Source organism: Argopecten irradians, unplaced genomic scaffold (genome assembly GCF_041381155.1).
Source record: "Argopecten irradians isolate NY unplaced genomic scaffold, Ai_NY scaffold_0811, whole genome shotgun sequence".
NCBI classification, from domain to species: Eukaryota; Metazoa; Mollusca; class Bivalvia; order Pectinida; family Pectinidae; genus Argopecten; species Argopecten irradians.
The window spans coordinates 15,533-28,388 of NW_027188278.1; positions in this window are offsets into that span (position 1 = coordinate 15,533).

Consider the following 12,856-nt stretch of genomic DNA (forward strand, 5'->3'; position numbering starts at 1 on the left):
ATCCCAGAGGGATCTTGGCGCCCACCAAAGAATGATCTATGTCTGATAAACGAAAGAGGGATCTTTTCTCTGCTTTTCAAACTTTTACTTCATATTACTGCATATGAAATTTGAGAAAGATCCTTTGAGCACTTTCTGAGATATATAACAGTAACAAACTTCATAATAAAAATCCAAGATGGCTACCTGTCAGCCATCTTTTTGACCGATCAGTCCAAAAATGCAATATGCACAACTAAGGTCCTAGGGGAACTTACATATAAAAAATTTGAAACAGATCACTTCAGTACTTTCTGAGAAATAGCGGTAACCAACATTAATTATCAAATTCCAAGATGGTGACCTGTCAGCCATCTTGTTGACTGATTGGTCCCAAAATGCAATATGCACAACTAAACCATTAGAGGAACCTTCACATGAAATTGGAGACAGATCCCTTCAGTGCTTTCTGAGAAATAGTGGTAACAAGCTTCAACTATCAAAATCCAAGATGGCGGCCTGTCAGCCGACTTGTTCATCGATCTGTCCTATAATGCAATGTTCACAACTAGACCTCTAGGGGAATCTGCACATGCAATTTGAGACAGCTCCCTTCAGTACTTTCTGAGAAATAGCAGTAACAAACTTTAATTGTCAAAATCCAAGATGGCGTCCTGTCGGCCATCTTGTTCACTGATCGGTACCAAAATGCAATATGCGTAACCAGGGACCTAAGGTAACCTGTACATGAAATTTGAGAAAGATCCCTTCAGTACTTTCTGAGAAATAGTGGTAACAAGCTTCAACCATCAAAATCTAAGATGGCGGCTTGTTAGCCATCTTGTTCACTGATCGGTCCCAAAATGCAATACGCACAACAAGACCCCTAGGGGAACCTGCACATGCAATTTGAGACAGATCCCTTCAGTACTTTCTGAGAAATAGCGATAAACAAACTTCAATTGTCAAAAATCCAAGATGGCGTTCCTGTCGGCCATCTTGTTCACTGATCTGTACCTAAATGCAATATGCAGAAAACCAGGGACCTAGGGGACCATGGACATCAAATTTGAGACAGCTCCCTTCAGTACTTTCTGAGAAATAGCGGTAACAAACTTCAATTGTCAAAATCGAAGATGGTGGCGTGTCGGCCATCTTGTGGATTGATCAGTCCCAAAATGCAATAATGCACAACTAGGGCCCTTGGCGAACCTACATGTGAGATTTGAGAAGAATCCCTTCAATACTTCCTGAGAAATAGCGGTAGGTAACAAACTTTGACTATCAAAATCCAAGATGGCGCCCTGTCGGCCATCTTGTTGACTTATTGGTCCCAAAATGCAATATGCACAACTAGACCCTTGGGGAACCTACATGTGAAATTTGAGAGAGATTCCTTCTGTACTTTCTGAGAAATAGCGGTAACAAACTTCAACTATCAAAATCTAAGATGGCTGCCAGGCGGCCATTTTGTTGACCGATTGGTCCAAAAATGCAATATGCACAAACTAGGGCCCTTGGGGAACCTACATATGAAATTTGAGAAAGATTTCCTTCTGTACTTTCTGAGAAATAGCAGTAACAAGAATTGTTAATGGACGAAAGGATGGACTGAAGGACGGACCACGGACAAAAAGCAATTTGAAAGCCCTCATCTGATGATGGTGGGCTAAAAAAAAATGTGATTTTCTAACTTTTGGTTCACATCTCACCCCGTTAAAACATGTGTTAATCCATGATTTCCGGTGTATTACCCACTAAATAGTTTGCTTTGTTTTTTGTCAAATACGAATAGGTTATGGATTTAGAAATTATTTTCGTTGCTGTTTTGAGAAATAGAGATCTAAATAGACCAGAATAAGTAGAAAACTTGTCTGAAATAGTAATGTTTACTTTTTTCATTGGGTGTTTGAGGACTGGTCCCTTCTTACGCAATATCCGCCTTTTTGACAGTGGTCTTTGACTCGCTGTCGTAAAAAAAAAAAACCAACACGTGAACTTAATTTTAATTTTATTGAAGATATTTGCCCATTAGTCTGTCCTAAGCTAAAAATAACACAAACTTCAATCATGGCTTACTCTTTCAATTTTAACAGCCAAAATCTGTATTTTTCGAGCACTGGTCAGGGGAGTCTACTGTATTGATATACCCAAAGATAGGCTGGTGTCGATAGTAAGCCTTGGACTTTCTTGCAGTCAAATGTATCTTGAAACATGCCTGATTTGAAAATAGGCCATACTTGAAAGTAAGCCTCAGATTTCATAAATAAAAAATACAGTTAAACCCCTATAACTCGAACAGCAGGGGACCAGGTCAATAGTTCGAGGGAATACAGGGTATTTGATTCATCCGAGGTTCGTTACTATCGACAGTCAAAATGTCCAGTCTCAAACTATGACAAAACAATGCACGGCAATGAAATTTTAATATTACCCTATCTTTCAGCATTTTGGATTTCTTTTATTCAAGTGTTTTATTGATAGCAATATCAAGTTGAAACTATATATGTACATGATTATAAACAAAAATTGAGCGTTGAAAATTCCTTCGAGAGAGCCCTAAATCAAATGTCATTCACAGCAGGAGGTAAGCGACCGACAATCCAAATTGGTCAACAAGGATACATTTTCTATTATGTTTACAAAATACATACTCACAATTATAGTTATATTTTGATATCGTTTACACACATTTGATAAATAACATTGTGTTAGCCTGTCGAATGAAAACAAAACATAAGATTTTAAAAAATGAAACTTATTTAATTAGGCGGATGTCAGCAATATTTTTCGCCTATTTTGTCATTTCCACAATGTGTACTTTTTATTAACAAGGAACAAAACCAACTTCCGAATTTTCGTATTTACTGCGAAAAGATTATTATAAGAGATACCTCAATAATTTAATGCCTTTTCTGAAATATGTTTCAAAAACAGTTAGTATCAAACAACGGACGTGCAATCGTGTAGGTATGTAATAATGACTACCAGATTAAATCCTTTAATTCCCTACAAATCTGATACGCCACCTATAGCTTAAATAAACACAAGATCGTGAGCAATTATTCCATGTCGCGTCCTTGCAGTTAAGTGTGTGACACAGGAAAACCAATCGCACATGGGCGCCGACACCTGTTCGGCATGTCGATGACTATGGGGTAAAGACTAGGTATTTGAGAGAAACGAGGACATAGTTCATTGTTCGAGGAATGAGGGGTATTCCGACGAATAGCTGGTCTCGAGCTATTCCGGGGTTTGGTTACATAGAGTAGGGACGACCCGGTCCGGGATCCAAACGACCCCATTCGACGAAGAGGGGGATAGTCGAGGGAATCCGGGTTCGAGTTAGAGGGGTTTTTACTGTATATATAAAAAAGTAATAGCCAACTTTTTAGCTGACGTGTAATCTATAATAAATTGTCATTAATGGTGTATATGTATCAAACTTACAATCTATTACAGATCAGAGACAGAGATAAACGTTATACATAAAAATTTAATATTCTTTGGTAAATGAAATGTTATTCTTTCACTGATTGTAAGTAGTGAAAGAAGACATCTAAGTAAGTAAGACATCTAGTGATATGACAGTTTTTATTTTTTAAGACAGTATAGGCCAGTAATAGAATTGTCTAGTTTGTGAGACGTCTAGATAGGTAGACAGCTATATGTAAGACGTATAGGAAGTAAGACATTAGTGAGTATACAGTCAAGTAAGTAAGACGTGTACTAGTAAGTAATTACATCCTAAAGTAAGTAAAACTGTCTAGTCAAGTAAGACAGCCCTATGAGTAAACAGTCTAGGTTAAGTAAGACAGTTCTAGTAAAGTATAACTGTCTATACGTACACAGTCGTAGTAAGGTATGACAGTCTATAAGTACAACGGTCTAGTAAGTAAGATAGGTCTAGTAAGTAAGACTGTCTCCGTAAGTAAAATCAGTCTAGTAAGTAAAACGTCTAGAAGTAAGACAGTCTAGTAGAGTAAAGACATCTATTATTAAGACTGTCTTGATAAGAAGTCTAGTGAGTAAGAACAGGCCTATTAATAAAGACATCAGAATATGACAGTCTAGTATGTAGACTGTCTAAGTAAAGTAAACAGTCCTAGTAATAAGACAGTCTAGTGATAAGACATCTAGTGATAAGACATCGAGTAATAAACATCTATATTAAGACAGTCGAGTAAAGTAAGAAAGTCTAGTAAGTAAGTCAGTCTAGTAAGTAAGACAGTCCTATGAGAGTAAGACTGTGCGATGAGTACAGACAGTCTAGTAATAAGACAGTCTAGTAGTAAACAGTCCTAGTAAGTAAAACAGTCCTAGTAAGTAAACGTACATTCAGTAAGTAAGACAGTCTAGTATGTAAGTCTGTCCTAGTAAGTAAGGACAGTCTGTTATGTAAGACTGTCTAGGAGACAGTCCGTCTATTGAGTAAGACAGTCTATTAAGTATCGGAACAGTTTAGTAAGTAATAGTGAACTTAGTAAGTAAGATGTTCCTAGTAAGTAAGACAGGTCTAGTAAGTCTAAGACAGGTCTAGTGAGTATGACTGTCTAAGTAAGTAAAGACAGTCTATGGAAGTAAGACAGTCTAGTTATGGAAGACAGTCTAGTGAGTATGAAAGTCTAGGAAGTATGACCATCATTAAGTAAATAGGACAGGTCTATGTGTGTGAAGAGAGTCCTATGTGAGTTAGATAAGACTAGTAAGTAAGACAGTCTTAGTCAAGTAAGCACAGTCTAGTAAGTGTAAAGGACAGTCAAGTAAAGTAAAGACAGTCTCGTAAGTAATGACATTCTAGTATGGTAAACAGTGTTAGTAAGTAAGACTGTCTAGTAAGTAAGAAAGTGAAGTATAGGAAACAGGTCTAGTAAGTAAAACCAGGTTTAGTAAAGTTAAGACCTGGGTGAAGTATAGTAAAGACAGTCTAGTATAGTAAATACAGTCACATGTAAGTAAGGACTGTCCTAGTGAGTTAAGACTGACATTGTAAGTTAAGGTCAGTCTAGAGTAGTAATGACTTTTTAGAAAAGTAAGGACTGTCTTGTGTAAAGTAAGACTGTCTAGGAAGTAAGACAGTCGATTAAGTAAGATTAGTGAAGTTAGTAAGAACCGTCTAGTAAGTAAGACAGTCTAGTAAGTTAAGACTGGCTAGTATGTTAAGGACATCCTAGTAAGTAGGACAGACTATAAGTAGTACAGTAAACAGTCCTAGTAAGTAGGACAAGTCCTAGTAAGTAGGAACAGAGACAGTCTAGTAAGTAAGACATCCTTGTAAGGAAGAACTGTCTAGGTGAGTAAGGACAGTCTAGTGAGTAAACCGTATAGTAAATTAAGACTGTCTAGTGAGTAAGACAGTCTAGATAGTAAGATCAGTCTAGTAAGTAAGACAGTCTAGAAGTAGGAAACAGTAAGACAGTCTAGTAAGTAAGACAGTCCTAGTTAAGTAAGACAGTCTAGGTAAGACATAAGACAGTCTAGTAAGTAAGTAAGACAGTCTAGTAAGTATAGAACAGTCTAGACAGTCTAGTAAGTAAAGTCTAGTAAGTATGACAGTCTAGTAAGTAAGACAGTCTAGTAAGTATGACTGTCTAGTGAGTTAAGACAGTCTAGTAAGTAAGAACAGTCTAGTAAGTAGGACATCTAGTCTAGTAAGTAAGACAGTGCTAGTAAGTAGGGACATGAGACAGTCTAGTAAGTATGGACAGTCTAGTAGTAATGACAGGTCTAGTATGGTAAGACAGTTTCTAGTGAGTAAGACAGTCTAGTAAGTTAAGACAGTCTAGTATAAGTAGGGACGCAGTCTAGTAAAGGTACAGACAGTCTAGTGAGTAAGACAGTCTTTCAGTAAACAGTCACTAGTAGAAGACATGTCTAGTAAGTATCTAGTGAGTAAGACAGTCTAGTAAGTAAGAAATACAGTCCTAGATAAGTAAGACAGTGAAGTAAGACAGTCTAGTAAGTAAGACAGTCTAGTAAGTAGACGTCTAGAGTAAGACAGTCTAGTAATGTAAGGACAGTCTAGTAAGTAAGACTGTCTAGTAAGTAAAGACAGTCTAGTAAGTAAGACAGTCTAGTAAGTAAGACTGTTCTAGTAAGTTAGACAGTCTAGTAGTGTAAGACAGTCTAGTAAGTAAGACAGTCTAGTAAGTAAGACAGTCTAGTAAGTAAACAGTCTAGTAAGTAAAGACAGTCTGAGTAGAGTTAGTACAGTAAGACAGTCTAGTAAGTAAGACAGTCTAGTGTAGACAGTAAGACAGTCTAGTAAGTAAGACAGTCTAGTAAGTAAAAACTGTCTAGTGAGTAAGACAGTCTAGTAGTAAGACAGTCTAGTAATAGACAGTCTAGTAAGTAAGACAGTCTAGTGAGTAGGGGACAGTCATAGTAAAGTAGACAGTGCTAGTAAGTAGGACAGTAAGACAGTCTAGTAAGTAAGACACAGTTAAGTAAGACTAGTCTAGTAGGATAAGACAGTCTAGTGAGTAAGACAGTCTAGTAAGACAGTAAGACAGTCCTAGTATGTAAGACAGTCTAGTAAGTAAGACAGTCTAGTAAGTAAGACAGTCTAGTAAGTAAGACAGTCTAGTAAGTAAGACAGTCTAGTAAGTAAGACTGTCTAGTAAGTAAGACAGTCTAGTAAGTAAGACAGTCTAGTAAGTAAGACAGTCTAGTAAGTAAGACAGTCTAGTTAGTACACAGTGACTCAGTAAGTAAAACAGTCTAGTATAGTAAGACAGTCTATAGTAAGACCAGTCTCTAGTAAGTACAGACAGTCTAGTAAGTAAGACAGTCTAGTAAGTAAACACTGTCTAGTGAGTAAGACAGTCTAGTGAGTAAGACAGTCTAGTAAGTAAGACAGTCTAGTAAGTAAGAGTCAGTCTAGTAGGAAGTAAGACAGTCTAGTAAGTATGACACGTCTAGTAAGTATGCACCAGTCAGTAAGACAGTCTAGTAAGTAGTCTATAGTAGACAGTCTAGTAAGTAAGACAGTCTAGTAAGTAAGACAGTCCTAGTAAAGTAAGACAGTCTAGTAAGTAAGACAGTCTAGTAAGTAAGACAGTCTAGTAAGTAAGACAGTCTAGTAAGTAAAACAGTAAGACTAGTAAGTAAGACAGTCTAGTAAGTAAGACAGTCTAGTAAGTAAGACTCGTCTAGTAAGTAAGACAGTCCTAGTAAGTAAGACAGTCTAGTAAGTAAGACAGTAAGACAGTCTAGTAAGTAAGACAGTCTAGTAAGTAGGACAGTAAGACAGTCTAGTAAGTAAGACAGTCTAGTAAGTAAGACAGTCTAGTAAGTAAGACAGTCTAGTAAGTAAGACTGTCTAGTAAGTAAGACTGTCTAGTAAGTAAGACAGTCAGTAAGTAACACAGTGACTAATAAGTATAAGACTGTCTAGTAAGTAAGACAGTCTCGTAAGTATGACAGTCTAGTAAAGTAAGTCAGTCTAGTGAGTAAGCAGTCTAGTAAGTAAGACAGTCCTAGTGACGAGTACGACATGTCTAAGTAAGTAAGTCAGTCTAGTAAGTAAAACCTGTCCTTGTGGAGTAAGTCAGGTCTAGTAAAGGAAGACAGTCTTGTAAGTAAGACATTCTTGTTAGTAAGTAAGACAGTCTAGTAAGTAAGACAGTCTAGTAAGTAAGACAGTTAGAAGTCTTGTAAGTAGACATGTCTAAGTAAGTAAGGGACGTCTAGTAAGTGAAGCAAGTCTAGTAAGTAGGACAGTAAGACAGTCTAGTAAGTAGGACGAGTCTAGATTAAGTAGGACTAGTAAGTATTGACAGTCTAGTAAGTAAGACAGTCCTAGTAAGTAAGACTGTCTTAGTAAGTAAGACAGTCTAGTAAGTAAGACTGTCTAGTGAGTTAAGAGCAGTCTAGTTAGTAAGTCAGTAAGACAGTCTAATAAGTAAGACAGTCCTAGATAAGTAGGACAGTCTAGTAAGTTAAGACAGTCTCGTAAGTAAGACAGTACAGTAAGACAAGGACAGTAAGAGACAGTCTAGTAAGTAAGACAGTCTATAAAGTAAGTTTGACAGTCTAGTAAGTAAAAACAGTCTAAGTAAAGTAAGACTGTCCCCTAGTAAGTAAGACAGTCTAGTTAAGTAAGACAGTCTAGTAAGTAAGACAGTCTAGAAAGTAAGACCAGTACTAGTTAAGTAAGACTGTCTAGTACGTAAGACAGTCTATAAGTAAGACAGTCTATTAAGTAAGACAGTTCTAGTGAGTAAGACAGTCTAGTAAGTAAGACATCTAGTAAGTAAGACAGTCCTAGTAAAGTAAGACAGTCTAGTCAAATAAGTAAAACAGTCTAGTGAGTAAGACAGTCTAGTAAGTAAGACAGTCTAGTAATAAGGACTGTCTAGTGAAGTAGACAGTCTCTAGTAAGAACAGTAAGACAGTCATCTAGTAAGTAGGAACATGTCTAGTAAGTAAGACAGTTCTAGTAAGTAAGACAGTCCTATTAGTAGGAGTAAGACAGTCTAGTAAGTAGGGACAGTCTAGTAAGTTAAGACAGTCTAGTAAGTAGAAGACTAGTCCTAGTGAGTAAAGACAGTCTAATGAAGTAAGACAGTCTAGTAAGTCAGACAGTCTATTAAAGTAAGACAGTCTAGTGAGACAGGACAGTTAGTAAGTTAAGACAGTCTAGTGAGTAAGACTCAGTCTAGTAGTAAGTAAGACAGTCTAGTAAGTAATACTGTGTTAGTAAGTAAAACTGTCTAGTAAGTAAGACAGATCTCCAGTAAGTGAAGACACGTCCTAGTAAAGTAAGACAGTTCTAGTAAGTAAAGACTGTCTAGGTAAGTAAAAACAGTCTAGTAAGTAAGGAACAGTCTAGTAAAGTAAGACAGTCTAGTAAAGTAAAACTGTAGGACAGTCTAGTACAGTAAGACAGTCTAGTTAAGTAAGACAGTCCTAGGACAGTAGAGGACTGTCTAGTAAAGTAAGAACTTGTCTTGTAAGTAAGACAGTCAAGTAAGTAAGTCAGTCCTTTGTAAAGTAAGGTCTGTCTAGTAAGTAGGACAGTCCTAGTAAGTAAGACCGTCTAGTAAGCGTAAGATATTCTAAGATAAGTAAGAACTGTCTAAGTAAGTAAGACTGGCTAAGACAGTCTAGAAAGACCAGTTCTAGTAAAGTAGGACAATAAGGGACTGTGTCTAGTAAGTAACACTGTCTAGGAAGTAAAACTGTCTTAGTGTGGTACGACAGTTCTAGTAAGTTAAGACTGTTCTAGTAAGTAAGACAGTCTAGTAAGTAAGACAGTCTAGTAAGTAAGACAGTCTAGTAAGTAAGACAGTCTAGTGAGTAAGACAGTCTAGTAAGTAAGACAGTCTAGTAAGTAAGACAGACTAGTAGGTGAGTAAGACAGTCTAGTAAGTAAGACAGTCTAGTAAAGTAAAGTTAGACAGTCTAGTAAGTACAGTCTAGGATCCCTAGTGAATTACAGTCTAGTAACAGTCTAGTGATAAAGACAGTTATAGTAAGTATAATACAGTTCAGTAAAGACAGTCTAGTAAGTAATACTAGTACAGTAAGGACACAGTTAATCGTATGTAAGACAGTAAGTAGTCTAGTACTAGGTGCAGTAAGACAGTCCTAGTAAGTAATAGATTAAAACAGCTCTACCCTAAGTAAGACTAGTCTAGTGAGTAAGACAGTCTAGTAAGTAAGACTGTCTTATAAGTAGACGTCTTGTAACAGTACAAACTGTCTAGTAAGTAAGACAGTCTAGTAAGTAATCTACAGTCTAGTGATAAAGTAACTACTGTCTACTAAGTGACAGTCTAATATTGAGGATCTAGTAGTAAGACAGTCTAAGTACAGAAAGTGTTAAGTTACCAGTCTGTTAGTAAAGACGGTAAGTATAGGATTCTAGTAAGTAAGTAACAGTCTAGTAGAGACCTCAGTAAGTAGTTAAGACAGTAACTGTAATCCAGTAAGGTTATAACAGACAGTCCTACAGTAAGTAAGTACCTAATACAGTCTAAGTGAGTACAGTCAAGTTAGTAACGGACAGTCTAGACATTCTAGTAAGTATTGTAGTCTAAAGTAAGACAGTCTACTGTAACTGTCTAGGATCCTAAGTCTAAACAGTAAGACTGTCTAAATACCTATAAGTAGAAGACAGTCCTAGTAAGACAGTCTAGTAGTAACTACAGTCTAGTAAGTAAGTAAACATACTAGTAAGTATGTCGCCCCATACAGAGACATACCTAGTAATCAGGACAGTCTAGTACTACTGTTTTACCTACATTCCACATATAGTAAGACTGTCATAAGTATACAGACAGTCTAGTAAGTAAGACAGTCTATTAATACACTAGTAAGTATGAGTTACAATACATCTCTCTAGTACAGTAAAGACACTAGAAGTTAGAGTATAGTATAGAACCGTAAGAAAGTATATAAGTAAGAAGTCTAGTTAAACTACAGTCTAAATAGTAAGTTAACAGTATGTCAGTCAAATTGACAGTCTAGTAATAACCTTGTCCTAAAGTAAGTCGACAGTAAGACCTTGTCTAGTAAGTAAGCCTACAGTCTAGTGAGTAACTACCTTACAGGTACCTAAATAACCTCCCTTAACTAAAACTGTCCCACCTTTCAGTAATACATACAGTCTAGTAATAAATACCCTACAATCCCTAGACAGTCCCTAGTAAGTAAGACAGTACTACCCTAACTATAATACCTCCCCCTAACTACCTACCTTCACCTTAACTACAGTTACAATACCTACAGTCTACCTCACCCCCGTTAACACTACCTATATACAGTAAGATCCCTAGGAAGTCCATACAACACAGTACCTAGTAAGTATCTAAATACCTAACTACATAAACTTCCCTTACACTACCTACTTCCCTAAATCACATACTTGTTAGATAAGACAGTCCTAGTTCCCACTACCATACTCCCATACAGTACATAAAATAACCCCCTAGTACTTCAGCACTACCTACAATATAACTCACAGTCCCCATAACTAGTACTAAATAAACCACTACCCTTACATCAATCAAGTAAACTACTGTCCTAGTACAATTAATACCTACACGGTCTACAAGTAAGTAATACATGTCTTACAAAAACTACACTACAATATCCATTAACTACCATACCCCCATAACATATCATGTACCTAATAAAACTACCATCCACATTCTAGATAACGTACGACTATTGAATACATATTTCCCTACCTACTACACTAGACCTAATCCAACTAGTAACTTACCTTACCTAAATCCCTACTAACAGTCCTTAGACCTTACTATACAATAATTAATACTAATTCTCCTACACTAGTATAAATTCCCCTACAGTCCATACAATACTGAGACATTCAATACAATTAGTCTACTCCAGTAAGGACATAAATACCATACCCTACTAAAATACTCTAATGAAATAATTACTGTCAATACAATACCTGATTAATACCATCAAGACCATACAGTCTAACCTCCCTCTTATAATCTACTAACTACATTCAAATAGTAAGTACCTACTTTCACTAAATACATACACTCAATCCTTACCTAAATACAGTACCAAATAATACCAGACATCTACCCCCATACACTAATCTACACTACCTAACACACCTACTCTCCTAAATACATACCTACCCTACATACCTAAACTCCCTATAACTTCTACCTACCTCCCTAAATATCTACACCTAGTAAGGTATCTACCCCATACACTACCTAACTCCCTAGTCCCTAAACTAATCACTGGTACCTACCTACCCTAAATATCTACAATACTCTAATACCTACCTCTTCACATACACCGTCTAACTGATAACTCCCCCTACACTATCTCCCCTACACTACCTAACTACCATACACTACTACCTACTACCTAACATAACTACCTACCTACCTAAGACCTCTAACTAACTCCTAACTACATACCAACCCCCCATACAACTAAAGTACATACCTCTAGTAACTAGACCTGTCCATACACTACCTACAGTCTAAAACACTCCTACAAGGTACCTACCCTCCTAACACTAATACTACCTACCTCCCTACACTACCTAACTGTACATACAATACCTACTCCTAATAGATACCTACATCAAATATCTACTTCCTACACTAGACTCCCCTACCTACTTACCTACCCCCCCCTACTACCTACCTACACTATCCTAAACCCCTACACTACCTAACTACTTATCAAGACTACCCTTTAGTACACTACCTTACCTCATACAATAATACCCCTTACACATACTACATACACACTATCTACCATCCCCTCTACCTACTACCCCGTACTGTACCTATACACTATTCGTACATCCCATACTACTCCCTACACTACCTAACCTCCCCTACATCTACCTAACTACCCTCCCTACAACATACCTATCCTACACCTACATACTCTCTCCTCTACACTAACGGTTTCCATACTACCTACCTTCCCCTACACTATCGTACCTGACCCTCACTAACCTTGATCCCATACATCCCCTCCCTACACTACCTACATCCCCCAGACATAGTACTACCTACCCCTAAATACACTATCTACCCTCCCTACACACTTCCTACCTACCTAACTAATTCATACCCATACACTCCTCACACTCCATAATACACTTATCCCTACACTACCTAATGTTCCTCCATACACACTAACCACTAAATACGTCCCCTACACATATACTACCATAACTATCCTAAAACCTCCCTACACTACCATACACACCTCCATAACTACCCTCACTATCACTACCTACATTCCCTACACTACCTAACCCCATAACTAATACATACCTCCCATACACCTACTCCTTACACTATACACTACCTACCCTACATACACTACCTACTCCTACCTCACCTCTACCCTCCTACCTACA